Below are 25151 nucleotides of genomic sequence, written 5' to 3'. Positions count from 1 at the left end.
GGAGAGAAAGGACACCTGTACATGTACAGCTGAGTCCCTTTGCTGTCCACCTGAACTATCACAATAGTGATAGTTGGCTATATTCCGATATAAAATAAAGAGTTAAAAATAAGAAATTAGCTATTTCAAGCCAAAGTCAACTTATCCAGCAATGGGAACAATAGAAGATTCCTTGAGACAATGACTGCCCCGTGTAACGCAAGACGAAAACTTCAGTGAGAAAGTTAGTCCCTGGTGACTCAGATGGTAAAGAATCCATCTGCAATGCGGGAGACCTGGGTTCAATCCCTGGGTTAGGATGATCCTCTGGTGAAGGGAATGGCTACCCACTCCAGTATTCTCGCTTGGAAAATTCTACTGACAGAGGAGCTTGGTGGGCTACAGTCTATGGGGTCACAAAGAATCAGACACGACTGGGCAACCAAGCACAGCACTGCACAACAAGCTCTTCAATACACTTCTAAATATTTGTATGTATCTTTCTTTCATTTACATGGTAAACGGATAGGAAAGATGTACTCTTTCTTTAAATTTTAAGTTTACTTAGCATACAAGGAGGTCAAATTACAAAAAGATATTAATGATTTTAAGTGGGTCTACCTTTCATTTAAATGCTTAGATAATAACAAAGGAATAAAAAAATTACTAACCATAATAAAGTTGCCTTTAAAAATCATCAAGTAGCTAATAAAAGTCACAAAGTTAAAATCAGAATGAATCTGAAATCAGTGTTAAGAACTCAAAAGTAATTTCAGCTCAAATACAACATGCCTTAACTCACATATATGGTTCTATAGCACCTGTACTTAATTTCTTCGGTTATACCTTATTGCATTTGCTTCAGTAATTCGTTACCAAGTGTCTAGTATAAAGCAGTCTCAATAAATAACAATGTGAATGAACGAATGAACACAAGATATTAAAACATATTCTACTTATTATAAATAATGTCAATATATTTTAATGTGATCTTACAAAACAACTTTATAAAAGCAGTTATTTAAAATTAGTTTACTAGACTTAAATGTTCCTCAGTTTACAAAAAGGCAAATACTGTGTATAAGTTTTTAGCAAAACACATTTTTCCAACTACTGTATAAGAACTGTGTAATCTGCTCAACATATTCCTCTCATGAGTCCATATGATCCCTTAAAAACCCTATTTTGACAGTATTCCATTGTTATTTCTATCCGTTTCTTTAATTTCACATAAAGTTAGGCAAATATTAGCCATTTATGTATTGACTGAATAGAAAGCATGTTGCTAAAATACAATGAAAGATTAGCTCAATGTCTAAATATTTACTAGTTGTACATAAATTAGATTTGTAAAATTGAGTTGAGTATCTAAGCCTAACAATTTGCTAAATTTGCCTACTAAATACATACTGCTCTCTATAAATATTTAAATTTCCAAATAAATATTTTATTTAACTTTTAATACTATTTATTTGCATTTGTAAGTAACTTTAACATCAAATATTGTATAGTATTTTCACAATACAAACTACAGGCATACCTTGTTTTATTGCACTTTACCTTGTAGCCCCTTACAAATACTGTTTTTACAAATTGAAGGTTCGTGGCAATCCTGCATTGAACAAGTCTATTGGTGCCATTTTTCCAACAGCATTCATTCTGTTTCTCTGTCACAGTTTGGTTATTATTGCAACATTTTAAGCTTTTTCATTATTACTATATTTGTTAGTGTGATCTGTGATCAGTGATCTTTGATGCTGCTGCTGCTGCTGCTAAGTCGCTTCAGTCGTGTCCGACTCTGTGTGACCCCATAGACAGCAGCCCACCAGGCTTCCCCATCCCTGGGATTCTCCAGGCAAGAACACTGGAGTGGGTTGCCATTTCCTTCTCCAATGCAGAAAAGTGAAAAGTGAAAAGTGAAAGTGAAGTCGCTCAGACACAACACAGATAATGGCTAGTATTTTTTTAACAATATTTTTAAATTAAGGTATGTGTCTTTTTTTAGACATAATGCTATTGTACACGTAATAGACTACAGTATAGTCTCAATGTAACTTTTAAACACATATATTGGGAAACCAAAAAACTCACGTTTTATTGTATCTGCTTCACTGTGGTGGTCTAGAGCAAAACCCACAGTATCTATGAGGTATGCCTATAAATAGCTTTTCAAGAATTTTCTAACTGGAAACAGTAATAGCAGGCACACACATGCACATAAAAAAATCTTAAGGGAGTACATATGTTTAAAATATTACATGTGAGTTATTACATCATACTGCTGGGCATTTAGATTTGAATTTTATCTCCCTTCCATTATGTTCATTTCTATCATTTCAACTCTAATCATAGAGATTCTCAAACTTTTATGTTGCTGCTGCTAAGTTACTTCAGTCGTGTCCAACTCTGTGCGACCCCATAGACGGCAGCCCACCAGGCTCCCCCGTCCCTGGGATTCTCCAGGCAAGAACACTGGAGTGGGTTGCCATTTCCTTCTCCAATGCAGAAAAGTGAAAGGTGAAAGTGAAGTCGTTCAGTCGCGTCTGACTCTTAGCGACTCCATGGACTGCAGCCTACCAGGCTCCTCCGTCCATGGGATTTTCCAAGCAAGAGTACTGGAGTGGGGTGCCATTGCCTTCTCCAACTTTTACATTACGTGGATTATATTCTCTCATTTGCTACTCTCACTCACTACTACGTCATTCACTTCTTATGAGAGAGACTATGTAAATGTGTTGAGGGGTTTGGAGGTGCTACAAGGAGGTCAGACGTTATACAATTAAAAGGAAGACTGCTATGCTTTTAAGATGATCATATGTATGATTTTTAAAAGTGGGATAGTATACATAAAGAACTTTGTGAAATGGTTGAGACTTAGTAAACATACAATATATGATACCTATTTTCATCATGGTACTCAGTTATGTAACAAACCTGTGGATACAAAAACATTTCAAAACTCAAGACCAAAGGAGGACAGACCACACTGTACCAAAGCAGATTTATTAAACTTTTTGAACTTCTGACAATGCCACTGAAAGAAAGTAACTGAAAGTCATCAGGTAAGAAATAGTGCTAGCAATTAAACTCTTTCAGATGGGGAAACTGAGACCAGGCAAAGCAAATTTAAATAATTTGTCCAAGGTCACTTTGCTAGTAAATGAAAGATATGAGATTCAGACCCAAGCCACAGGCCTCAAACTCTGCTGGTATACTACCTCTAATCAATTACCACAAAATCTAATCAACCTGTAAAGAAAATTCACTATTGAGTCCAAGTTAAGGTTTTGAAACAGTGAAACTTTTTTCAAGCCTGACTCTTAACATTTTCCCCTTTCCAGACACAGCCTCTTTGCTTTTCAACTGAAAGGTGGTTGGAGAAGGGCATGGCAACCCACCACAGTGTTCTTGCCTAGAGAATCCTCATGGACAGAGAAGCCTGGAGGGCTACAGTCCATGGCGTCCCAAAGAGTCAGACACAACTGAAGCGATTTATCACAGAGGTAGGTAAACAAAATCTGCCACCAGAGGTTTAGGGCTTTAGGCAACAGGAAGACAGCATTCCATACTTTATTATGAATGCTAAAATTCTTAATTACATTCAATTAGTATCTCAATTTAGGTATGCCAAAGGGTATGAAGGTCTTTCTTACACACTATCTGAACAACCCTTAAAGGAAAAGCGGGTACAATTACAAAAGGGTTAAAGTGTGAACACATTCAGGGCAATTCATGGAAACATGCAACATGACAAGCATTCAAAGTATCAACATAATGATCATCTAGGAATACTGCATATGAAATAAGGAGATAATTTTAACATTTTAATTGATTTTTCTTTGTAAAGCTGGGAATATTTACATGTATGTTTATTTAAGTACCTTGCAACAGGTAACTGAAAAAATAAATTGCCCAATTACAAAACGTAAAAGGGAAATTCTGTTTTCATATAAACAATATATAAGTGGGAAAAGTACCACAAAAACAGAGATCCTCTGTTAATCATGCATTGAGTTAAGCAAGAAAAATATTTTATTGAGTCTGTCATAATCATATTTTCTGACCTCTAATTTTCTAACTTGGCCATCTATAAAGGACAGTCCATCAAAATAATGACTGTAACCAATGCTAAAGACCAGGAAAATAACATGCTAGAACAAAATTCACATTTTATTTCCTGCTTGTACAAATTAGAATTCAGAAAAGTCACACAGGTGACTCTTATAAAGAAGCACTCAAACTTTGAAAGTATAGCTAAAACGATTTCCCTGATAGCTTCAAACCATTAATGAGAATCAATGACCCCCAAACCTGAAAAGTTTATGCAGCCCACAATCACTAAGCTACAACTCCCACATTTCTGTCTAAAAGAAAACAAAGGTTTTACTTTCTGCCTTCGAATAGACAATTATTTTTAACCAGTCTCTTGCTTCCACAGGACTCTGCTTACTGTAGGATGCAGCACACCTGGGTGAGCAGACCAAAGGACCCAGGACCTAAATCTCAGAGGGCCCTGCCTGGGCCTCTCAAAGTCTGACCCAAGCATCTCTTCCATCCCTCAACGGGGTGTCGGCTCTGAGTTCAACAGGACCCTGTACTGGGCCCACACCCCACAGGAGCACACGAAGCACCATGAACACACAGTGTGTGACCGCGGGTATCACATGCCCATACCAGGTATGCACACACCTGGTGTGTCACCCGGCACCGTAACTCCACAGGGTAGCATGTCCCTACCACATGTGACACCAAGCTCCAGGTGCACGCCGAGCACCAAACACTCACCAGGTATCATGCAGGCTTCCACGTATGTAACAGCAGGCGCACACCACGGACACACCGGGCAGCCAGCCCACACGGTCCGTAACACCGAGGACCATGGACACTGGCTCTCACGCCCCCACTGTACAAACACCGGGCACCGCTGGGCCAGAAACGCATGAGGGTACGGTCCACGCGGAAGTTGGGGCCCCGGGCCAGCCCGCTGGGCCGCAGCCTAGCAGCTCCCCTCCTGAAGCCGGGCAGGACCGGCGGCGGACACGCAGGCGGTGCAGCGCCCGGGAGGTCTGCGGAGGAGGCGGAGGCCTCGCTGCCGCCTGGTTCCCGGACCCGGGGGGCCGAGCCTCGCCTGGGCCCTTGCGGACCGACCAACCTGCCCAGCCGCCGCGGACGCCCCCAGCCCACCCTACCCACCCCAGACACTCACAGGGCCGTGTCCCGGCGGACCCCAACCCGGACCGTGGCCCAGGGGCCTGGCCGCGCAAAAAGGACCGGCCTGGCGGGCGCCGCTCACGCGACTCCCCGGCTTCGCGGCCCGCGCAGGCCCCGCGCGTCCCTGCTCCTGCGGGGCCTCCCCCGGCGGCGGGCCCGCCTCCCCCGCCGGCCAAGGGCGGCCCAGCAGGCCCGGCCCTGCACGAACAAAGCTCCGCGGGCCGGAGGCGAGCGGCGGTCACGCCCGCGGCCCGAAAGGCTGCGGCCGGGCTGGGCCTCACAAAGCCCCCGCCTCGGACACCCGCCCGCGCCCCGCCCGCGCCCGCACCCCCGCCGAGGCCGAGCGTCCCCACCATTATGCTCCGGTGCTCGCCGCCGCCGCGCCAGGCCCTGCCCCTCCGCGCCGGCCCGCCGTCCGCGCCGCCTCCTCCGGGCCGGGCCGGCGGGGCGCGGGGCGGGGGGGCTGCGGTCTCCGGGCCCGGCTCCCCGCCCCGGCCTCCCCTCCTCCCCGCCCCGGCCCGGCCTCCTCCCCCCGCCGCCCGCCTGGACCCCGCGCCTCAGGGGCGCCATGTTTACAAGCTTCCACCACAGAAACTCGCGAGCACCCGGCAAGGCGGCGCGGAGGTCCCGCCGCCGCACTTACGAGGTCTCCTCGCCGAGCGGCGGGCCGGGCCCGGGCGCGGAGTTGCGGCGCCGCCGCCGGGAAAGTTCGCGTCCTCGGGGCCGCGGAGCCGCTCACACGGCGGGCTGAGCGGGGCGGCCGCCCGCCGGCCTCCCACCGCCCGCCGCCGCCCTCGGGCTTTATTGTGTGGCCGCCGCCGGCCGCGGGCTGGGGCTCCGCGCGGGCTCCCTCCCGGCGGGCTGCCCACACGCCCACACCCACCTTCCCGCCGTCCTGTGCTCCGCGCCTCTCCCTAATCCGAGCATATTCCTACGGACCCACACAGGCACCCGAGTCCACACGCACGTGAAAGCTACGTACGTGCGGGCGCGCGGAGCCCGGCGCGGGGCGCACAAAGATCCGGCGCCCGAAGCATCGCCCGCGCGGGCCGCGGCCGCGGGCGCTGCAGGCGCGGGCTCTGTGCGGCCCGGAGGGCACAGGGTTGGAAAAGCAGCGAGGCCTGAATCGGCGAGATCGGCAAAAGGACGTTAATACCCTTTGGATTCTGTTAACGAAACGTATTGCAGGAACATGCTGAATTCTTCATTCCGTGTGTACACAAACAGGTCTTAAGAAAGGACGGGAGCAAGCATTATCGTTTCTGCAAAAACACTACCAGTTTGTGTAAGGAGAAGGAGGTTATCTTTCTTAGTTTGTAATTCTAGAACCAACCTGAGGAGACCCAATATGTGGGTTAAGAAAGTCTCAGTGATAAGGAGACTTTTATAGATTTCACAGTATTTTTTCTAATGATCTTTGTCCATAAGAGTTTGGAAGGAAGACCTACCAACCAAAACTTCCTAACTCTGATTCTCTTTGGACATGCATACCTGAAAATTGCTGGAAGACTCTTGTCCAAGATATGCTGGAGTCTAATCCAGTTCATCAATCTTTCATAGCTGGTCTCTAGGGCTAAGTTAGAATTTCGAAAGGGAGTTCTAAGAGACATGGCCTTTCATAGGCCCTGGTTCTGATACATTCCAGAGAGTTTTTCGTTCTCTCAAGGGACATTACAAAATAATTTTAACTGATTTTAATTGTACGGATAAATATATGCCAATAAAATCGAGCAGAGGGGTTAAAGATGTCAGAAAAAAATCAAGCCATGCTTTTGAATGTGGGACCAGGAATTCTAAAGGTGAATAGCTTTGAGTAAATCATCTTTCTTTGGAAGTCATCTATAAAATAGAGGACTGCATGTCCACACATATTTCACAGAGGCCACTCAAGTTAGACATCACATATGTGTAAAAGGAAACTTACACTTTAGGAGAGAGATCACTAACCCTAACTGCACATTTTTCTCCCGTTAAATTTTTAGCCATCATTTTTATTTTTGTACCTAGATATTATCTCTTATTCTTCTGTGGTTTTGCCTAGAATTTAACCCTTGGCCCTATTTTCCCTTCAGAACAGTTTTATTTACCTTATTTTCCTCCCAGCTGAATAAATAATAGGCAGGGGAGATGGTTGCAGACAACTAGTTTGGGATTGGGAGCTGGGGAGAGGCCCAGAAGACTCAAAGGATTATTTCCATGCAACTTATGTTATACCATGAATTTATCTGCAAAGAGAGGGCAAGGAACAGAGGTATCAAGGAGAGGAGAGAAAGGGAGAGTAATGGGCTGTGAGGAATGGTTTACACCAACTTGCCAACGTCTCAGAGACTTTGCTGTTGTTCAGTCGCTCAGTCGTGTCCAACTCTTTGTTACCCCATGGACTGCAGCACACCATGCTTCCCTGTCCTTCACCATCTCCTGGAGTTTGCACAAACTCATGTGCATTGAGTCAGTGATGCCATCCAACCATTTCATCCTCTGTCATCCCCTTCTCCTCCCTCCTTCAATCTTTCCCAGCATCAGGGTCTTTTCCAATGAGTCAGTTCTTTGCATCAGGTGGTCAAAGTATTGGAGCTTCAGCTTCAGCATCAGTCCTTCCAATGAATATTCAGGACTGATTTCCTGTAGGTTTGATTGGTTTGATCTCCTTCCAGTCCAAGGGACTTTCAAAAGTCTTCTCCAATACCACAGTTCGAAAGCATCAATTCTTTGGCTTTCAGCCTCCTTTATGGTCCAACTTTCACATCTGTATATGACTACTGGAAAAACCGTAACTTTGACCAGATGGACCTTTGTCGGCAAAGTAATGTCTCTGCTTTTTAATCCACTGTCTAGGTTTGTCATAGCTTTTCTTCCAGGGAGCAAGCGTCTTTTACTTTCATGGCTGCAGTCACCATCCGCAGTGAATTTGGACTTAGCACTACCCAAAGAAGGACCCACACAACACTCCTAGTTCTTCCCCAAACCTGGCTGACACTTGACACTTAAGTAACATCTGACTTGATCAACATATCGCTTTTTCCAGATTCTGCTTTAAGAAATATGTAAATAAAAAAAATAAAATAAAAATAAAAAAAGAAATATGTAAATAGAGAGGGCATGGGTTACTCAACAAATTGGTGTGGAATTTTTGTTTCTTTAAAAAACGAAATCAAATCATATCCTTACCTTATATACCATACTTTAAAATAATCCAAATGACTTGAATAATACAACCGTAGAAACTGACAGTGATTATTCTAAAGGTAGAAGAAAATATAGGTGAATGTTCGTAAGATTAATGTGGAGAGAAACATATGAAGCTCTGCAGTTGATCTTAACCAAAAAGCCAATAAGTGATATCCTAAGCTCTAATCCAATTATTTTTATCAGAAAAGAGTGATAAATTTGACTATATAAAAATGTATTACTCTAATGTGTCAAAAACAAATATACACCTATTTTAAAATATGCCCATTAGGGTTACAACTTTTATACTTTATAAGGAGTGTCTTCTAATATCCTTTTCTCTACTTTCCTCACATAATGTGGATGAATTCAGATTTTTTAGGGCCGGTTTAGAGAGGGTGGCTTCCCAGTTACATAGAGTTTGGGTTTGCCTAATAAATTCCCATCTCAGAGTGTTTCTGTCTTGCTAGTATATAGCAATAATAAGTTCATGCATGTGCTCCTGAAAGGCTTGCTTTTATTTCTTTAAAATTTCATTTCATATTTCTGTTTTGCTTCACAGGTTGAATTACATAAACACTGTATGTAATGCATGAATACTGAATATATGCTTTTGGAGGACATAATCTTAAGTGTAATGTAGAGAATAACTATGGAAAATCTTCAGGAATGCAGATGAACAGTACATTATACAGAAATTAGTGGATAGAAATTATTATTCTGTGTTATCACAGTACTATAAACCATTGAAGTAAAATAAGTCCATTTGAATGAGACTTGGCGTTTTCATTTATGGAGACTCAGGAATATGTATATCACCCTATGTAACTTAAAATACATTACTTTGCCAACAAAGGTCCATCTAGTCAAGGCTATGGTTTTTCCAGTAGTCATGTATGGATGTGAGAGTTGGACTCTAAAGAAAATTGAGCGCTGAAGAACTGATGCTTTTCAACTGTGGTGTTGGAGAAGACTCTTGAGAGTTCCTTGGACTGCAGGGAGACCCAACCAGTCCATCCTACAGGAAATCGGTCCTGAATATTCATTGGAAGGACTGATGCTGAAGCTGAAACTCCAATACTTTGGCCACCTGATGCAAAGAACTGACTCATTGGAAAAGACCCTGATGCTTGAAAGATTGAAGGAGGGAGGAGAAGGCGACGACAGAGGATGAAATGGTTGGATGGCATCACCGACTCTATGGACGTGAGTCTGAGTAAGCTCCGGGAGTTGGTGATGGACAGGAACGCCTGGCGTGCTTCAGTCCATGGGGTTGAAAAGAGACACGACTGAGCGACTGAACTGAACTGAACTTAATAGTAGCTGCATTTTCAAATTACATAAATGATTTCTTGGTAACAAAGTATTAATTTAGTAGTCATTTGAGTAGTCATTGAGTAGTCATTTCTTCATAATCAAAAAGGAGTCCAAAATACAGTACTTGGGTGCATCTCAAAAGCGACAGAATGATCTTGGTTCGTTTCCAAGGCAAACCACACAACATCACAGTAATACAAGTCTATGCTCCAGCCATTGATGCTGAAGAAGCTGAAGTTGACTGGTTCTATGAAGACCTACAAGAGCCTCTAGAACTAATACCAAAAAAAGATGTCCTTTTCATCATAGGAGATTGGAATGCCAAAGTAGAAAATCAAGAGATACCTGGAGTAAAAGGCAAGTTTGGCCTTGGAGTGAAAATGAAACAGGGCAAAGGCTAACAGAGTTTTCTCAAGATAACACACATCACTTTCCTGACAAAGGTCCATATAGTCAAAGCTATGGTTTTTCCAATAATCATGTACAGATGTGACAGTTGAACCACAAAGAAGGCTGAGTGCCAAAGAATTGATGTTTTCGAACTGTGGTGCTGAAGAAGACTCTTGAGAGTCCCTTGGACTGCAAGGAGATCAAACCAGTCAATTCTAAAGGAAATCAGCCCTAAATATTCATTGGAAGGACTGATGCTGAAGCTGAAGCTGAAGCTTCAATACTTTGGTCACCTGATGCAAACAGCCGAGTTATTTGAAAAGACCCCAAGCTGGGAAGTAGTGAAGGAAACAGGAAAAGTGGACAGCAAAGGATGGGATAGTTGGATGGCATCATTGACTCAATGGACATGAATCTGAGCAAACTCCAGGAGTTGGTAAAGGACAGAGGAGCCTGGCATGCTGCAGTGCATGGGGTTGCAAAGAGTTGGCCATGACTTAGCGACTGAACAACAACAAATATATATATATATATGTAAGAAGTAAAAACTAGGATAACAATCTTTAAATATAAAAAACTATGTCACATTAGTAAGATAAATGTCACATGCATGTGTACTCATTTGCTTTAGTCATGTCCAACTCCTTGCAACCCCATGGACTGTAGCCCACCAGGCTCCTCTGTCTATGGATTTCTCTAGGCAAGAATACTGGAGTGGGTTGTCATATCCTTCTCCAGGGAAAAAAGATGCCACACACTCCACCAAAAAAGAAACAAAACGATGGATAATTTACAAAACAGGAAAAATAAATTACTAATAAATTGACAAATGTTCAAATTCACCAATAATAAAATGACAAAGTAACGCAACGCTGCTTTTCTTCTTCAATGATAATATTATAAAGGGTTAGCAAGATGGACATACTTTCATACACTATTGATAGGAAATTGAATTGGTATGAATATTCTCGAAATACCAGAGCCTTAAGAATATTTATATTTAATATCTTTAAGCTCAGACATCCACATTTAGAAATCTATCCTAAATATATTTTCTGAAAGACAAGCAAGAATGTATGCACAATTTATCCTTCCCAACTTAAAAAGCATCAAAGATTTTCTGTTGGATCTTGAATGAAATCAAACCCTGTTCTTTGGCTCAAGAAGGCCAGCTTTGTCGGACCTCTACCTATCTCATTTAACTTTAACCTCATTATACATTTCACCCCTGCCTCACTAACCTTTGTCCCATATCAGGACAGTATACAGTTTGTTCCCTCCTTCTGGAATATCCTTCCCCCATCTCCCTGGCATGATCCTACTCATTCTTTAGGTGTCTATTCAATTGTCCGTTTTTCAAAAAAGACCTTCCTAAGTCCCCAGTCTAAAACCTCTTTCTCCATAACATAAGATTATTGTAATGATATATTTACCTTAGAGTTTATAGACTAATGAGATAATTTGTTCTCCATAGCATACCAAGGTACCCAATGAATACGGTTAAGTGGAAAAAATATCACAGATACAATTGGTGGTCTCATTGCACTTGAGAAAGTACTATCAAGATATTAGTGTTTTGCTTTTAAGTAATATAATATCAGCAGCTTTGTCACTCCGGAAAAGTAGACCTTAATGCAGTTTAATCAAAATTATATGTTAATTAGATCATGTTATACTTTGGTTACTAACTCAGGACTGTGGGATAAAGGATATTGTAAATGCAGGTCTCCCAAACCCTGAGAGGAGCCAAATAATTTTCTCTCTGGCCGTGTATGTATGAGTGAGTGTGTGAGTGTGTGAGTGTGTGTGTGTGTGTGTATGAAACAGAAGACGTATGTATACCTGGGATGATATTTTTGAAGCATATTAATATGCTTTTCTCCTTTGCATTTTCATGCACAAACTCCCCAGTTTGTCTGAGGCATTCGTGTACCTTCAAGGGCATTAGGATTGGCACGGCAAGAATTTATATAGAAGGAAAGTCAATATCAGGTGGCTGACACCCCAAATAAGAAATACTAATCTGCAGCAAGATGAAAGGATTAGGACCATGGCTTTGTTATAATGCAATTCTCCAAATCACTTTTCCTTCTTTTTTCAAGCAGTTTTATTTCTTTTAAAACTTTTTACTTTGTATTGGAGTATAACTGATTAACAATGTTATGATAGTTTCAGGAAAGGAAATTCCCTGATGGTCCAGAGGTTAGGCGTTTTCACTGCTGAGGGCCTGGGCTCAATCCCTGGTCAGGGAACTGAGATCCTGTAAGCTGTGAGGTGTGGCAAAAAAAAAAAGAAGAAGAAAGGAAAGAAAATCTGGTATACCATTAAAAAAAAAGATCTGGCATAGGAGACCTGAACTTCACCACCCAGGGTGGGGGCTGGAATGAAATTGGGGGAGAGAGGAGGCAGGAAATTGGCAGTAAGGTTTATAACTGCTTAGGGTTAGGCACTTTTTCCTAATATTTGTAACTCAAAAATATTTGGCACTCAAAACTATTTGATAAATTAGTTAATGAGATTCATCATAATGTTTTTGTAATATCAATTTTAAAAAGTCAAAATAAGATAAAAATCCAGCATTAAAAACTGTTAACTGGAAAAGAATATAAAATCACATATGTATATATTTTTTAATTCTGTGAGATATTAAAAGGAAGTACTGTGGAAGAAAATGTTAATCATGAATATTTCTCTGGGTTACAAGATACCTTCTTTTTTTAAAAATCTTTTTTCATAATTAGGAAAAAAATTGCTAATAATAATATCCTAAGAAACTGGTTGTTACTACAACACTGTATGTCCCTTACTTGAAATAATATATGCTTTTTAGAACACTATAAAATTAAGTTCTATAGCATCTTACTTTTCATTGATTTCTTTGCTTAGTGTGTAGAGAGATTTAGTGGCTGCAATCTATCCATAGCTCACATCTAAAAATTTATATAAAAAGCCAAAAAATATAATTATTGGACAATTGAAGCTAGTAAAAATGAATGTGAATACATGTGGGTAGCTATCAGAGCAAGGTCTCCAGGCAGCGGTTTTCTGCTTTGTAAAGGAGGGAGGCTACCTCACGCCTTTTCCGGCTTCATCGGCAGCACACTTCTGGGACCTCCGGTGCTCGTCTCACACCCGCTCCTGGAGGTCCTGTTGTCGCTATTGTTCTAAAGACCCTGGTGAACGTTTGCTTATAAGATATTCTTTCTCTTCACATGCCCTTGTTCTCTTTACCCCTGGCTTCCTTACTTTCATTTCCCCCTTTCTGTTATCATTATTTTTTTTTTTGGAGGGGGAGATGGTAAATGATTCCTTGGCCTCTGAACAAACACCATCAGACCTGTTGGCTCCAGGTAGACACCTCTTTCCCTCTTCTTTATTTTAACATAGAAAATACCAGGAAATGCACATGTACATTTTTGTAATCACCCTCCAACCTCTTGTCAGAGATACCTTTATATTGTCACTTTTTAGGGAGGACAAAATTTAGTCACATTATACAACATCATTTTAATAAGAATTTCTTGCATTGAGTTTACATTAAAATAACAGACAGCTGCATTTACCCTTTATTAACCCTTATTACCAAGGTCTATACTCTCAGAGATTGTGGATGAGCACATCTGATCACAAGGAATTGTGAACTGAAGTTCCTTTTCAATGCTACATTTTACATAAATTCTTTTCTCTCCTTGCCACCTAACAAATGAGAACCTTTGAGAAATATTCTGAGTTTCTTTAAAACCCAGCACTGTGGTATATAGTATTTAAGATATTCTTTTTTATTCTCTTCCTTCATGATAGTTGTTATTGGGTAGTTATTTCCCTTCCCACACAAATTCATATTTAAGAAAATGCCAGAGCTATTCAGCTCACTGCAAGTGACAAGTCCTCACTGCAGCAATTTGACAAGTAAAAGAAATAAAATGTATCCATATTGGAAGGGAAGAGGTAAAACAGTCATTATATTCAGATGACTTGATACTATATAGAAAATTCTAAAGAATCCACGTAAAAACTACTAGAATTGCTAAACAAATTCAGCAAGGTAGTAGGAAACAAGATTCAGTTCAGTTCAGTTCAGTTGCTCAGTCGTGTCCGACTCTTTGTGACCCCATGAACTGCAGCACACCAGGTCGCCCTGTCCATCACCAACTCCCAGAGTCCACCCAAACCAATGTCCACTGAGTCAGTGATGCCATCCAACCATCTCATCCTCTGTCGTCGCCTTCTCCTCCTGCCCTCAATCATTCCCAGCATCAGGGTCTTTTCCAATGAGTCAACTCTTCGTGTCAGGTGGCCAAAGTACTGGAGTTTCAGCTTCAACATCAGTCCTTCCAATGAACACCCAGGACTGATCTCCTTTAAGATGGACTGGTTGGATCTCCTTGCAGTCCAAGGGACTCTCAAGAGTCTTCTCCAACACCACAGTTGAAAAGCATCAATTCTTCAGTGCTCAGCTTTCTTTATAGTCCAACTCTCACATCCATACATGACTACTGGAAAAACCATAGACTTGACTAGACGGACCTTTGTTGACAAAGTGATGTCTCTGCTTTTTAATATACAGTCTAGGTTGGAGAAGGCAATGGCACCCCACTCCAGTACTTTTGCCTGGAAAATCCCATGGACGGAGGAGCCTGGTAGGCTGCAGTCCATGGGGTTGCTAGAGTCGGACACGACTGAGCGACTTCACTTTTACTTTTCACTTTCATGCATTGGAGAAGGAAATGGCAACCCACTCCAGTGTTCTTGCCTGGAGAATCCCAGGGACGGGAGAGCCTGGTGGGCTGCCGTCTAAGGGGTCGCACAGAGTCGGACACAACTGAAGTGACTCAGCAGCAGCAGCAGCTAGGTTGGTCATAACTTTCCTTCCAAGGAGTAAGCGTCTTTTAATTTCATGGCTGCAATCACCATCTGCAGTGATTTTGGAGCCCAGAAAAATAAAGTCAGCCACTGTTTCCACTGTTTCCCCATCTATTTGCCATGAAGTGATGGGACCGGATGCCATGATCTTAGTTTTCTGAATGTTGAGCTTTAAGCCAACTTTTTCACTCTCCTCTTTCACTTTCATCAAGAGTCTCTTTAGTTCTTCTTTGCTTTCTGCCATAAGGCTGGTGTCATCTGCATATCTGAGACAAGATTAACTTACAGAAATCTGTTCAATTGCTGTACACTAAATGAAATATCAGAAAGGGAAATTTAGAAAACAAATCTTTTTTATAAAATAATTTATGGGCTGTGGTGGGTATTTGTTGCTGCATGTGGGCTTTCTCTAGCTGTAGCAAGCAGGGGCTACTCTTTGTTGTTGTGTGTGGGCTTCTCACTGTGGCTTCTCCTGTGGAGCACAGCTTTGGGCATGCAGGCTTCAGTAGCTGCAGCACACTGGCTCAGTGGTTGCAGTGTGTGGGCTCTAGGGCACACGGGCTTCAGTAATTGTGGCATATGAACGTAGTTGCTCCACAGCATGTGGAACCTTCCCAGACCAGGGATCAACACTGCGTCCCCTACACTGGCATGCAGATTCTTATCCACTGCGCCACCAGGGAAGTCCAAAAACAATCTTTTTCTAGAGCATATTTTTTAAAACCCTTAAGAATAAACCTGACCAAGGAGGTGAAAGACTTACATGCTGAGAACTATAAAACACTGATAAAGGAAATTGAAGATAATTCAAAGAAATGAAAGATATCCCATACTCTGTATTAGAAGAATTAATATTGTTAAAAGCTCTGTTCTGCCCAAAGCACTGTACAGATTTAATGTGATCCCTATCAAATTACTCATGACATTTGTCACTAAACTAGAACAAATTTTCCTTAAGTCTATCAGTTCAGTTCAGTTCAGTTCAGTTGCTCAGTCGTGTCCGACTCTTTGCGACCCCATGAATGGCAGCATGCCAGGCCTCCCTGTCCATCACCAACTCCCGAAGTTTACTCAAACTCATGTCCATTGAGTTGGTGATGCCATCCAGACATCTCATCCTCTGTTGTCCCCTTCTCTTCCTGCCCTCAATCCCTCCCAGCACCAGGGTCTTTTCCAATGAGTCAACTCTTTGCATGAGGTGGCCAAAGTACTGGAGTTTCAGCTTTAGCATCATTCCTTCCAAAGAAATCCCAGGACTGATCTCCTTTAGAATGGACTGGTTGGATCTCCTTGCAGTCCAAGGGGCTCTCAAGAGCCAGACATCCTGGAATGTGAAGTCAAGTGGGCCTTACAAAACATCACTATGAACAAAGCTAGTGGAGGTGATAGAATTCCAGTTGAGCTATTTCAAATCCTGAAAGATGATGCTGTGAAAGTGCTGCACTCAATATGCCAGCAAATTGGGAAAACTCAGCAGTGGCCACAGGGCTGGAAAAGGTCAGTTTTCATTCCAATCCCAAAGAAAGGCAATGCCAAAGAATGCTCAAACTACTGCACAATTGCACTCATCTAACACGCTAGTAAAGTAATGCTCAAAATTCTCCAAGCCAGGCTTCAGCAATACGTGAACCGTGAACTTACAGATGTTCAAGCTGGTTTTCGAAAAGGCAGAGGAACCAGAGATCAAATTGCCAACATCTGCTGGATCATGGAAAAAGCAAGAGAGTTCCAGAAAAATATCTATTTCTGCTTTATTGACTATGCCAAAGCCTTTGGCTGTGTGGATCACAATAAACTGTGGAAAATTCTGAAAGAGATGGGAATACCAGACCACCTGACCTGCCTCTTGAGAAACCTATATGCAGGTCAGGAAGCAACAGTTAGAACTGGACATGGAGCAACAGACTGGTTCCAAATAGGAAAAGGAATACATCAAGGCTGTATATTGTCACCCTGCTTATTTAACTTATATGCAGAGTACCTCATGAGAAATGCTGAGCTGGATGAAGCACAAGCTGGAATCAAGATTGCTGGGAGAAATATCAATAACCTCAGATATGCAGGTGACACCACCCTTATGGCAGAAAGTGAAGAAGAACTCAAAAGCCTCTTGATGAAAGTGAAAGTGGAGAGTGAAAAAGTTGGCTTAAAGCTCAACATTCAGAAAACTAAGATCATGGCATCTGGTCCCATCACTTCATGGGAAATAGATGGGGAAACAGTGTCAGACTTTATTTTTGGGGGCTCCAAAATCACTGCAGATGGTGACTGCAGCCATGAAATTAAAAGACGCATACTCCTTAGAAGAAAAGTTATGACCAACCTAGATAGCATATTGAAAAGCAGAGACATTACTTTGCCAACAAAGGTTTGTCTAGTCAAGGCTATGGTTTTTCCAGTGGTCATGTATGGATGTGAGAGTTGGACTGTGAAGAAGGCTGAGTGCCAAAGAATTGATGCTTTTGAACTGTGGTTTTGGAGAAGACTCTTGAGAGTCCCTTGGACTGCAAGGAGATCCAACCAGTCCATTCTGAAGGAGATCAGCCCTGGGATTTCTTTGGAAGGAATGATGCTAAAGCTGAAACTCCAGTACTTTGGCCACCTCATGTGAAGAGTTGACTCATTGGAAAAGACTCTCATGCTGGGAGGGATTGGGGGCAGGAGGAGAAGGGGACGACAGAGGATGAGATGGCTGGATGGCATCACTGACTCGATGGACGTGAGTCTGGGTGAACTCCGGGAGTTGGTGATGGACAGGGCGACCTGGTGTGCTGCAGTTCATGGGGTCACAAAGAGTTGGACACGACTGATCAACTGAACTGAACTGAACTGAATGGCTTTGTACACCAGAAACTAAGGCAACATTGTAAATCAATTATTTGTTGTTGTTGCTCAGTTGTAAAGTCTTGTCCGACTCCCTGCAACCCCCTAGACAGCAGCATGCCAGGCTTCCCTGTCCTTCACTATCTCCCAGAGTTTGCTGAAATTCATGTCCATTGAATTGGTGATGCTATCTAACCATCTTATCTCTGCCACCCTCTTCTTTTGTCTTAATTTTTCCCAGCATCAGGGTCTTTTCCAACGAGTTGGCTCTTCACATTAGCTGGCCAAACTATCAGAGAGTCAGCTTTAGCATCAGCTATTCCAATGAACATTTAGGGTTGATTTCCTTCAGAATTGATTGGTTTGATCTCCTTGCTATTCAACAGACTCTCAAGGGTCTTCCCTTGGGACCACAGTTCTTCAGCACCCAGCCTTCTTCATGGTCCAACTCTCACATCCTTAAACGACTACTGGAAGAACCATAACTTTGATTATATGAACCTTTGTAGGCAAAATAATGTCTGCTGTTTAATATGCTGCCTAGTTCTGTCGTAGCTTTCATTCTAAGGAGCAAGCATCTTTTAATTTCATGGCTGCAGTACTTTTGGAGCCCAAGATAACAGAATCTGTCACTGCTTCCACTTTCTCCCTTTCTATTTGCCATGAAGTAAAGGGACCAGATACCATGACCTTGGTTTTTTGATTGTTGAATTTTAAGCCAGATTTTTCAGTGTAATCTTTCACCTTTTTCAAGAGAGTCTTAGTTCCTCTTCATTTTCTGCTGTTAGAGTGGTATAATCTCCATATCTAAGGTTGTTGATATTTCTCCCGGCAATCTTGAGTTCCAGCCTGTGATTCATCCAACCTGGCATTTCGCATGATGTACTCTGCATATAAGTTAAATAAACAGGGTGACAATATACAGCCATGTCTTATGCCTTTCCCAATGTTGAAACAGTCAGTTAGTTGTTCCATGTAAGGTTCAAACTATTGCTTCTCAACCTGTATACAGGTTTCTCAGGAGACAGGTAAGGTGATTTGGTATTCCTATCTCTTTAAGAATTTTCCACAGTTTGGTGTGATCTACACAGTCAAAGGTTTTTGTGTAGTTAATTAAGCAAAAGTAGATGGTTTTCTGGAATTCCCTTGCTTTCTCTTTGATCCAAAGAATGTTGGCAATTTATTCTCTGGTTCTTCTGCCTTTTCTAAATCCAGCTTGTACATCTAGAAGTTCTTGGTTCACATATTGCTGAAGCCTAGCTTGAAGGATTTTGAGCATAAACTCATTAGCATGCAAAATTTAAAAATTAATTAATTAAAATTAATTTAAATCTGTATGCCAGTCAAGAAGCAACAGTTAGAACTGGACATGGAACAATGGACTTGTTCAAAATTAGGAAAGGTGTACGTCAAGGCTGTACATTGTCACCCTGTTTATTTAACTTATAGGCAGAGTACATCATGTGAAATGCCAGGCTGCATGAAGTACAAGCTAGGATCAAGATTGCCAGGAGAGATGTCAGTAACTTCAGATATGCAGATGACACCACCCTTATGGTGGAAAGTGAAGAGGAACTAAAGAGCCTCTTGATGAAAGTGAAAGAGGAGAGTGAAAAAGCTGGCTTAAAACTCAACATTCAGAAAACTAAGATTATGGCATCTGGTCCCATCATTTCATGGCAAATAGATGGGGAAACAATGGAAACAGTAAGAGACTAATTTCTTGGGCTCCAAAATCACTGCAGATGGTGACTGTAGCCATGAAATGAAAAGATGCTTCCTCCTTGGAAGAAAAGCTATGACCAACCTAGACAGCGTATTGAAAAGCAGAGACATCACTTTGCTGACAAAGGTCCATCTAGTCAAAGCTATGGTTTTTCCAATAGTCATGTATAGATGTGAGAGTTGGACTATAAAGAAAGCTGATGCTTTTGAACTGTGGCATTGGTGAAGACTCTTGAGAGTCCCTTGGACTGCAAGGAGATCAAACCAGTCCATCCTAAAGGAAATCAACCCTGAATATTCACTGGAAGGACTGATGCTGAAGCTGAAGCTCTAATACTTTGGCCATCTGATGCGAAGAACTGACTCATTGGAAAAGACCCTGAGTGTGGGAGAGATTGAAGGGAGGTGGAGAAGGGGACAACAGGGGATGAGATGGTTAGATGGCATCCCTGACTCAATGGACATGAGTTTGAGCAAGCTCCGGGAGTTGGTGATGGACAGGGAAGCCTGGAGCGCTACAATCCATGAGGTTGCAGAGTGACTGTACTGAACTGAATTTAATTTACTTCAATTTTAAAGTTAATTAACTAATAATAAAAGAAATGTCAGAGTATTTTTTATCATTGACTTTGGAATTGTTTCTTCTCCTGAAGGATCCTCTATTTTTTAATATTTAAAGAAGCTTTTTTCAGATTTGGGTAACTGACATGATTTAAAAGTGGTATTATCTTTATTCATGTTTTGGATATGTAATGCCAGCAGAGCTGAGAGAAATTTTTTAGAGCTTTAGGAGACAGGAACACTAAAGATTACAATTGTAAATAAGTAGTTCATGAGAAGATTGTCTTCTGTCAGTAGTGAAATATAAACTGTCCTATTGTGTTCATACCTTCTCTGTAGTATTTGAAAAGAGAAACAGCTATCTTACTGTATTGCCCAGTGAAAAATCCCTTAAAGAGCTGAAGAAGAATGTATGAGACATTTTAGATCTCCCAGGGGAAATGCGTAGCAGTTAAAAATCTAGATGAACAGTAAAATGTAAAGTAAATAATTGCAGGGCTAAATTATACTTTCTTAGAATTATTACAGTCTAAAAATATTTCCCAAATCATTTGGTCATTGTCTCTGTATCTCCAGTTTGATTTCTTTGGCTCATGTGTAGTATTCAGATAAAGTTAGAGACAAGCTGCAGAGAGCCCTATGTACTTCCTATTTTGTTCTTTTTATTTAACTGCAGACACAGAATTTCAAACACAGGAAGTTCTGCTTCCTCGACAGCTGCATGCAAAAACCAAAGCATTTCTTCTGCTTCTGACCGACCCGAGTCGGTCCAATAGGCTGCCTCTTGTGGTCGAGGCTTTATCTGCCTTTCTCCCCATTCTAACACAGTGGTGAAGGCCTGTGTTAACTTTCACACACGTCATTCAGGAGTGAATTCTCCTTTCTTATTTGTACTCACTTCCCTTTTCTTATTGCCATTTTGAAAACTTCAGAATGCGGGCAAAGAAAGTCAAAGAGAAAGTGAAACTCAGCACAATATTTTTAATTAGCAATTGTAGTTTTTAAAAGGAAAGTTGCTGAAAGAAGAACTACATGAATCTACGAATTAGAACAAGATCAAAGGATAAGTATGGAGTTGCTTACATAGTTGCTAATGTTATTGTTCGTTGTTCAGTCAGTGGCTAAGTTGTGTTAGACTCTTTGTGACCCCATGGACTGCAATATGCCAGGCTTCCCTGTTCTTCACCATCTCCTGGAATTTGCTCAAACTCATGTCCTTTGAGTCAGTGATGTCATCCAACCATCTCATCCTTTGTTGCCCTCTTCTCTTCTTGCCTTCCCTCATAGCTCAGTTGGTAAAGAATCCACCTAGAGTGCAGGAGACCCCAGTTCGATTCCTGGGTCGGGAAGATCTGTTGGAGATGGGATAGGCTACCCACTCCAGGATTCTGGTCTGGAGAATTCCACGAACTGTATAGTCCATGGGGTAGCAAAGAGTCAGACAGGACTGAGCGACTTTCACTTTCTCTTCTTGCGCTTAATCTTTCCCAGCATCAGGGCCTTTCCCAATGAGTAACCTCTTTGCATAAGGTGGCCAAAGTATTGGAGCTTCAGCTATCAACATCAGTCCTTTCAGTGAATATTCAGGGTTGATTTCCTTTAGAATTGACTGGTTTGATCTCCTTGCTATCCAAGTGACTCTCAAGAGTTTTCTCCAGCACCACAATTCAAAAGCATTAATTCTTCGGTGCTCAGACTTCTTTATGGTCCAACTCTCACATCCTCACATGACTACTGGAAAAACAATAGCTTTGACTATATGGACCTTAGTTGGCAAAGTGATGTCTCTGCTTTTTAATACACTGTCTAGATTTGTCACAGCTTTTCTTCCAAGGAGCATCTTTTCATTTCATGGCTGCAGTCACTGTCCACAGTGATTTTGGAGCCCAAGAAAATAAAATCTATCACTGTTTCCACTTTTGCCCCATCTATGTTCAGTTCAGTTTAGTCGCTCAGTCGTGTCTGACTCTTTGCTACCCCATGAACTGCAGCACGCCAGGCCTCCCTGTCCATCACCAACTCCTGGAGTTTACCCAAACCCATGTCCATTGAGTTGGTGATGCCATGCAACCATCTCATCCTCTGTCGTCCCCTTCTCCTCCTGCCCTCAATCTTTCCCAGCATCAGGGTTTTTTCAAATGAGTCAGTTCTTCGCATGAGGTGGCCAAAGTATTGGAGTTTCAGCTTCAACATCAGTCCTTCCAATGAACACCCAGGACTGATCTCCTTTAAGATGGACTGGTTGGATCTCCTTGCAGTCCAAGGGACTCTCAAGAGTCTTCTTCAACACCACAGTTCAAAAGCATCAATTCTTCAGCGCTTCAGCTTTCTTTATAGTCCAACTCTCACATCCATACATGACTACTGGAAAAACCATAGCCTTGACTAGACGGACCTTTGTTGACAAAGTGATGTCTCTGCTTTTTAATATGCTGTCTAGGTTGGTCATAACTTTCCTTCCAAGGAGTAAGCGTCTTTTAATTTCATGGCTGCAATCACCATCTGCAGTGATTTTGGAGCCCAAAAAAGTAAAGTCAGCCATTGTTTTCATTGTTTCTTCATCTATTTGCTATGAAGTGATGGGACCAGATGCCATGATCTTAGTTTTCTGAATGTTGAGCTTTAAGCCAACTTTTTCACTCTCCTCTTTCACTTTCATCAAGAGGCTCTTTAGTTCTTCTTCACTTTCTGCCATAAGGGTGGTGTCATCTGCATATCTGAGGTTATTGATATTTCTCCCAGCAATCTTGATTCCAGCCTATGCTTCATCGTTTGTGCTGAGAAATACCCAGTATTTCTCATGATGTAATATAAGTTAAATAAGTAGGGTGACAATATACAGCCTTGATGTACTCCTTTTCCTATTTGGAACCAGTCTATTGTTCCATGTCCACTTCTAACTGTTGCTTCCTGACCTGCATACAGATTTCTCAAGAGGCAGGTCAGGTGGTCTGGTATTCCCATCTCTTTCAGAATTTTCCACAGTTTATTGTGATCCACACAGCCAAAGGCTTTGGCATAGTCAATAAAGCAGAAATAGATATTTTTTCTGGAACTCTCTTGCTTTTTCCATGATCCAGCAGATGTTGGCAATTTGATCTCTGGTTCCTCTGCCTTTTCGAAAACCATCTTGAACATCTGGAAGTTCACGGTTCATGTATTGCTGAAGCCTGGCTTGGAGAATTTTGAGCATCACTTTACTAGGGTGTGAGATGAGTGCAATTGTGTGGTAGTTTGAGCATTCTTTGGCTTTGCCTTTCTTTGGGATTGGAATGAAAACTGACCTTTCCAGTCCTGTGGCCACTGCTGAGTTTTCCAAATTTGCTGGCATATTGAGGGCGGCACTTTCACAGCATCATCTTTTAGGATTTGCAATAGCTCAACTGGAATTCCATCACCTCCACTAGCTTTGTTGGTAGTGATACTTCCTAAGGCCCACTTGACTTCACATTCCAGGATGTCTGGCTCTGAGTGAGTGATCACAGCATCATGATTATCTGGGTCATGAAGATCTTTTTTGTACTGAATGTTAATTATAAAACTGTCTATGTGTATGTCTCCATTCTAGATAAGCCTCTAACAGAAGTAAAAATTTGCTGTCAGTTTTAAATTCTTATGTATTTATTTCTACTTAATATTTAACCAAGAGTTTCTATTAGAGGTGTTTAGTTGTTCCGTGGTAAAAAACATTTTGGAATCCTTTATGTAAATATGTCATATGTCAGCAAGTTCTCATGAGCATGGGCACGCAGACACAATAGCAGCTTGACTAAATAAATTGTGATTTATTCATAGATATGTTTAATGTAACTATTAAAGAAGATTTTTGATAAAGATATTAAGTGAAAACTATGATATATTTAGAGAAAATGATCACAATTATATACAAATATGTATTAATAGATAAAAACAAGAAAGATAGATGGTAAATTGCTAAATACATTCATCTCTACAAATAAAATTATATGTAGTTTACTTTTTTCTATTTTTATTTTCTTGATCCTGTACTCATTTTGCAATCATAAAAAAAGTTGTTCCAAAAGTTAAATATTTTTCTAGGTCAAAGGAATTGAATATTGACACTTTTATATTGTTCATGCATATAGTATTGGTCTTCAGATTCCCTGAGTGGGATATTTTGAAAAATAAGAGGTAAACCATACTTAAGTGTGTTTTTAGGAAAATGGTAATCTAGTAGAATCAGCTGGAGTTCAATTAGAATGAAGAGCTCTTGCACTTAGTTCCTTGCCCAGGGATTGAACCTGAGCAGCTTGGATAAAAACTGGAAATGGTAGCCGCTGCTCTACCAGGGGCTATAGGCTAGAAGCAAAGGTCCCCTGGCCCTTGCCCCCATTGAAAAATGCGTTTCTCAAGGAGAAAAAAACTGTGAAACCAGGTACAAAATTTATTATTAGAGACAAAATACAACAAATGGGAGAGCACACAGAGAAACAGTTTGCTAATTTCAGACAGAAGCAGGGCAGAAATATACATGGGAGAGTGAGCCTGTGGGCAGCTCCCTAAGGAGGAGGAGCCCAGTAAAGAGATGGTTAAATCATTTATACCAGCAGTTCTTCTGGGTCTGTGTTTACCTTTGGATAGTTGTCTGGTTTCTTTTTCCACACCTGCCCTGCCCTGGACTCCTCCCCAGCACGCATGTGCAGCTTTTTTCCAGGATGGATTCCCGCCCAAAGGCCTGCAGGATGGCCTTGGCATCACCTATCCTGGGGTGGTGGCCCCTTCTTTTGACCCTCAAGGGGCCTTTCTGTGCATGTTTCCCTTGCCCCAAGGATGGGAGATATACCATCTACTGATCTTTCACCCCAAAACAGGGTTTAGCCCCTCTCCGTTTCTGCCATGACTGTTGTCTTAACATGTCCTCAGGAGACAAAACCTGACTATTTACCCTTTTTCTTGTTATTTCTATTTCAAAGTACAAACATGAGGCTCCTAAGCTGGAGCACACATATCTCCTATCTCACCTTCAGCTTCTGCACTTGGCAGTCATTTCACACAAGGTGCAGTGATTACCAAAGAGAATTAGAAAGCTTTTCTCTACCTAAACTATCTTTGTTAAATAATGTGTTTTAGAAGAAAATAAATATTTATCTTGC

The 25151-nt window shown here is 41.7% G+C and overlaps 1 protein-coding gene across 15 annotated transcripts in view; it reads right to left on the bottom strand.

Moving 5' to 3' along the window:
• ZMYND11 (zinc finger MYND-type containing 11) overlaps positions 1-6477 on the bottom strand; it is a 75878-nt gene extending 69401 nt beyond the window's left edge. The window contains exon 1 of one of the 15 annotated variants that reach the window (XM_027559441.1): positions 6074-6477. The gene's annotated coding sequence lies outside the window, so the exon portion shown is untranslated. Of the gene's footprint in view, positions 1-4764; positions 5098-5185; positions 5206-5543; positions 5647-5833; positions 6044-6073 lie in introns of those variants that run through there. The other 14 variants (XM_027559446.1, XM_027559436.1, XM_027559449.1 and 11 more) reach the window with 14 other exon arrangements.
• Positions 6478-25151: the final 18674 nt, after the last annotated feature.

The sequence above is a fragment of the Bos indicus x Bos taurus genome, chromosome 13, assembly GCF_003369695.1.
Source record: "Bos indicus x Bos taurus breed Angus x Brahman F1 hybrid chromosome 13, Bos_hybrid_MaternalHap_v2.0, whole genome shotgun sequence".
NCBI classification, from domain to species: Eukaryota; Metazoa; Chordata; class Mammalia; order Artiodactyla; family Bovidae; genus Bos; species Bos indicus x Bos taurus.
This window is presented reverse-complemented; position numbering and strand designations above follow the sequence as displayed.